Consider the following 5,594-nt stretch of genomic DNA (forward strand, 5'->3'; position numbering starts at 1 on the left):
CTGTTCAGCGGACTAAGTTGGGCGAACAGTCCGCCCGTGTGTACGCGGCCTAACACTTTTGACACTTTGTGGGAATCAGTGACACTAATACAGTGATCGGTGCTAGAAAAATGCACTGTCACTGTACTAATGACACTGGCTGGGAAGGTGTTAAACATTTAGGGCGATCGAAGGGTTAACACTATGCCTAACCAGTGTTTTTGTGTACTGTGTGCGCTGCTTTCACTAAGGGATGTGATGGTTTTTATTCCCTGCTTTGCAAGGGAACAAAACCCAGCACATCCCCGCTGACAGGACGGAGCTCTGTGTTTAGATAGGCAGATCTCCATTGTGTCTGTCTCCTTGCTGATCAGGGTGATTCCGGTGGACATCCATTGGCCAGCACCCGCTGACCATCTTCTGCTGTGACTAAGTGGCGTCCCCTGCTAGTGTAGTGGCTTTAGGCCTTAAAAAGGGGTTTCAGCATTTTATCTACAGGGTCTTTAAACAATGGGCTGTCCTCTACTGGGACAGTCTTGTTTAAAGTAGCAGTTCAGCCTTAAACTGAAGTTGTTCTGGCCTCGCGCTGAGCTGACAGCGGTGGCTTCGCTGTAAAGGTGGGTGCAGAAGAGGCATCCGACAATGGAAGCCCCATAGTAACTCTATGATAAAGTCACTTCGCAGCCATTGTCGGGTGTCTCTTCCACACAACATCCGCTGCTGGAAACCGGGTCGACTTTAGAAAAGGTATGTGTAGCGATTCTTCTTTTCAAGGCTGGTTAGGTTATTCTTAGAATGTTGCTGCAGGTATCTGAACTGCTACTTTAACAAGACTGTGACTGTCCCAGTAGATGACATCCCATTGTTTAAAGACCCTGTAGGTAAAAGGCTGGAATCCACTTTATAAGGCCTAAAGCCTAGTATACACTATTTTTTTTTTTCTGTTCAACCCAGTGGCCTGAACAAAAAAAAAAGGAAAGAGCTTGAGAGGAGCTGCAGTACTAACAATCTGATGTTAGTACGGCAATCTCCCCGCTGAGCTATTGTGTTCTGACAGGGGAGTGTCCCCCCCCCCCCCCCCCCCCCCACCACCACCACCACCACCACCACCAGAACACACCGGTCAACACACTCACCCCTAGCCTGAGAATACTGATCAGATGCTAGTTAGCAGACCCTTTTCAGTCATGCCACTTCAAAAGAAGCAGGGCATTTGGCTGTACACACAGGCCACATTCCGTCCAGTTTATATTGTATCGGTCGATACCGCCTGATATTTGGCCCATGTGTACAGGGCTTTATTCTCTCTCACATGCCCTACCCTATAACCTGCCATTGGTCCCATGCTGTCTGGTCCAAGATGCGTCTCAAGATCTTGGGTCTATCTTGATGCATGTCTTCTGTCCTCCCAATGACCAGTGGATATTTTACCCCAAATATCCAGACTGGGTCTCCTTTTTGATACACATGCAAATTACTCCAATGTTTGCCTTTGCAGTATCCATGCAAGAAACACATCTTTCATATGCCCTTTTATGGGGCTACACCTTTTTGGTGAATCCTTGGACAATTTTATCAAGGAGGTCAGTTGTGGAAAAACTACCCTTTTGCCTAAGAGAAAGCATATCCTCGACCTTGGAAACCCTCAACTTCTGAGACTAGGAATAGTTCCTTTCATTTCTGTCAAGCCTCCAAGGCAAAGCCTGGAACTCTATTCAGCCATAGGACCTGGACCCTCCAATCCGTGAACAAGGCCTCCTCTCACTGAGGGGATGCCCCCCGTTTGTCGGAATCTGGGGACATCCATTGGCCTTCTAGTCCCAGGACATTTTAGACTTTTAGGTCCAGAGCGTTAAATTCAGAGCTTACAAGCTGGAATGTCTGTGCCTAGCTCCAGCCCACTTCATGTTGTTAAACTTGCCAGTGTCTCCTTTCTCAAGCAGTCATAGCCATTGTGCCAGAAAAGGAAAGGTTCCAGGGTTTCTATTCCTAAGGCACTGCCTCGTGCTGGATTTAAAGGTTCTCAACGCCTTCCTCCTGGTACAAAAACCAGTGGGCCTGTTACCTTTTTCTTTACTCTGCTGCACATCCCTCAGTGGGACTGCTTTAAGACATCCTAATGTACCTGAATTGCTTCACCTCATGACTCTTAATGTTCAATTAAGAAAACTCCATTTTGCTTTTGCTGTTTAAAATCCTGTCCTTGGCGTAAATTAAGGGACATGTGTGGAAGGGGTCATACTAGGCTGCCCTTACAGTTTTGTTTGTTTAATGTCCAAACTCCTGAAGGCAGCTGCATAACCCAGTGGGCCTGAACTGATTGTGTCCCTAAATATACTCCAATACAATTATTTTACGGTAAGACAACAATCCTATTTTTACTTCGAGTAGGAAGTATGATCACTCATGTTTGTTATTTTAAATCATTTCTATAGCAATGACACTTTCCCACAATGCTTTGCAGAGATTAGTCTGAAAGGAGCTTTAAGTGTCCCACCATAGTCTATATACCTGTAGCACCCCCTATCGTGGCTAGAGTGCTAATGTTAGGATTTTTGTTAGTGTAGTTAAATTCAGGCTTGGCTGGCAGCCAAGCCTTTGCATTTTTCTGGTTCAGGGTTGAGTGACTCGGGCAGGCTGGATGACTCAACAGCAGCATCTCTGGTAACTCCCCCTGCTTGCTGGAAACTTGGAGAAGATTCCAGAAGCAGTTGGGAGGAGTCTGAGGAGCTGTCTGGAGTGTTCTGAGGGCCCTGACCAATCCCCAAAGATAGGTAGGTGGAAGGCCCCCCTCAAATACTCAGGGTCAGCCCAGCTGGGACAGTGTGAGTTTAGGTGGAAGATGGAGATGGAGTTTTAGGCTATGAAAGGCCTTTGAAAGTAGTCCCCCGGTCTGGATAGGGCCTGGGCTTGGGTGCAGAAGGGAACCGCTTCTTATGACACATGGAGGGATCCTGACCAGAAGGCATAGGTACCAGGAGAGGACACTGCCAGGCAAGTCTCCAGGGAGAAAGACAGCTAAGAGGGCTGGTGAGTATTGCAGTCAGAGCACTGAGAGGCATGCCTGAAGGGACTGGATGCAAGCAGTCTGGGAGGACTGTGGAGAAGTAGCTAGAAGGGTTAGTGAAAGGGGCAGCTGCAGCCAGGTAGGCTGGCAGTGGTACTGGGAGAAATAGCCACAGGAAGGATAGCTAGCACCAAAGACCTGCCTGCCTGCAAAGCGCATTCACATTGGATCTGACTGTTGTAAAAAAAAAAAAAAAAAAAAAAGCTGCAAGGACTGATTCCAGTGTCTGTGGAAAATGTGTGCCTGGCTGTGCAGGATGGGCAGATATCCATATTCACCAGCGGCTCCTATGGGGGGGGGGGGGGGGGGGGTAGTGCTACATACACACACTCACAATCTGGGAAACTACTCCTCTTTCCAAAATGTGGACTGGAGCCCTTAGAGGAAAAACGTGAGCGAAGACCATAGAAAGTTCATGCAGATAACATTCCTTGTCAGAACTGAGCCCGGGACCCAGAGCTGCTGTTAGAAATCACGGGGGCCCCATACAGCCTACCTGATAGACCCCCCCATCCCAGCTGAAAGTGACTGAGGACATAAATGTATCAGACCCTTTCTCTAGGCTCTCTGCTCATTCACAAACTGAAGCACAGTAAACAGTTTACTATGCTTCGGTGATGAATGGATAAAGGAGTGACTCGTACTGATCACTCACTGTGTTCATTCAGGAAAGGAAGGGGCCAGTAAATGACATCACTCTGTGTGCCTGCAGCAGCTGCCACTGGGAGAGGAGGGAAACTGGCAGTTTTTTCCCCCGGGGGAAAGGGGCACACAGGAGCTAGCACAGGAGGTGCTAGAACCAATCCCCTTGCAGTGCAGCCGGAGCGAGAGAAAGGAGGAGATTCTGGCAGTGCTGCAGTGGGAGACCGAACAGGATTGGTGTCTGCAATAAGACAGTACAGTGGCCCTCCTGCTCAGAAAGTGCCTGGGCCCCCCTTTTGAACTGATGGGGCCCGGGGCCCAGTACAGGAGGTCTGACTGTACAGTCTTATCAGCCACCCTGCCAGGACCACAAGCATTGCAAAGAAGACTATTTAGCTACCATACTGTGTAGACATTGCTATGTGCTAGCTCCAGTCCTAATGGTACCTCATAGAAAAAGTAACACTGAAGTTAGAGAAGTACAGCCCTAGGACAGATGACACACATCTTACTAAGTTTATAAAGCCTCTTCCAGTATCTGGTACTATTTTAATACACAAGAAGGAACACATAAGGGCGTTGTAGTGCAAGAGCTTGTCTAAAGCTACAAAAGAGCTTTTGGTCCTTGCTAGCAAGAGAGAGTTCTATGTTCTTCCTGCAGTAACCTTTACAAAGCCAAAGGATTGAATTACAAAGAAGTGATAACAGTTAAAAATATCACATGTCTGACCGGTTGGTCAGGTTGACAAGTATGAATTCCTCTATAGTTGTGTAGTTTCACGTGACCATCCCAGCGGTGTCTGTCTAAAAACCATGTTCTATTTTATGTCTATAAAACAAAAGGAAAACACTTTCGAAAAGCTCTCATTTTTATTTTACTGCTTGATATTTGAGGTCCAATTCACACTTAAGCATTCTGTGGTAGAGTGCTTCTCATACCAGACTTTAACAAAACAGAGGACGTTAGAATGCAAGTTTTTATAGAAAGATCCAAAGCATAATTGCACCACCATAGGGCTACACAACTCGTTTCACTCCCACATGGAGCTTATTCATAGGGTAAAAATGACGGGGTGTTGGAGCCAAAACGCATTAGAATTGTGTAGCCCTATGGTGGTACAATGATGCTTTGGATCTTTCAATAAAAACGTACAACCTGGCTTACTACGGTGAAGCGATACCTTGCTATGTTAAAGTCTGGTAAAGGCAGTTGCCCCCCCCCCCCCGAACCATTCCAGGCCCCATGCCCTCAACATGGGAGCAAACCACACCCCACCCCCATGTTGATGGGGTCAAGGGCCTCTTCCCGACAACCTTGGCCAGTGGTTTTCGGTCTGCGGGCAGGGGGCTTTTCAGAATCAGGAAGAGCCGAGAGCCCACCCCCCATATGAATGGTTATTGGGTACAACGTACCCCTACTTATTCACTTCAAAAAGCAGTGAAATGTAAAGAAAAACAAAAAGTTTTTTAAAAACCCGTCCTTTTATAAATAAAATAGCTCTGAGCTGTCTTCTCCCCAGTGCGGTTGTCTCCCTCCGCCGTCTTCAGAAACCCCGCTGACAGCTGATGACTCATCGGTTAAGGATGCGGTGGCCAGCTTCCCAGCGCCCTCCTTAGTAACCAGTTATATACAGCGTGTTTACAGTGAAAAAAAAATGCAAAATGCATGAAAACTGCATACAAAAACACACAAAAAAATGAGGGTCTAAAAACGCCAAATGCACTGCAAAACATGCCTGAAAAACGCATAAAGCGCAGCCGCATAGATGTGAAGCTAGACTTAAGGAGATTTACCATCTCTATTTGTGATGTTTACCGCTATTGATGAGAGTGAAAGTAAAAGAAAATCCCACATTTTGGCGTGTCCCAAATAATGGGGACATGAGTTTACTCGTTTTCATTTAAA

Source organism: Lithobates pipiens, unplaced genomic scaffold, assembly GCF_037356315.1.
Source record: "Lithobates pipiens isolate NorthernLeopardFrog02 unplaced genomic scaffold, aLitPip1_a1.2 Scaffold_8, whole genome shotgun sequence".
Classification (NCBI taxonomy): domain Eukaryota; kingdom Metazoa; phylum Chordata; class Amphibia; order Anura; family Ranidae; genus Lithobates; species Lithobates pipiens.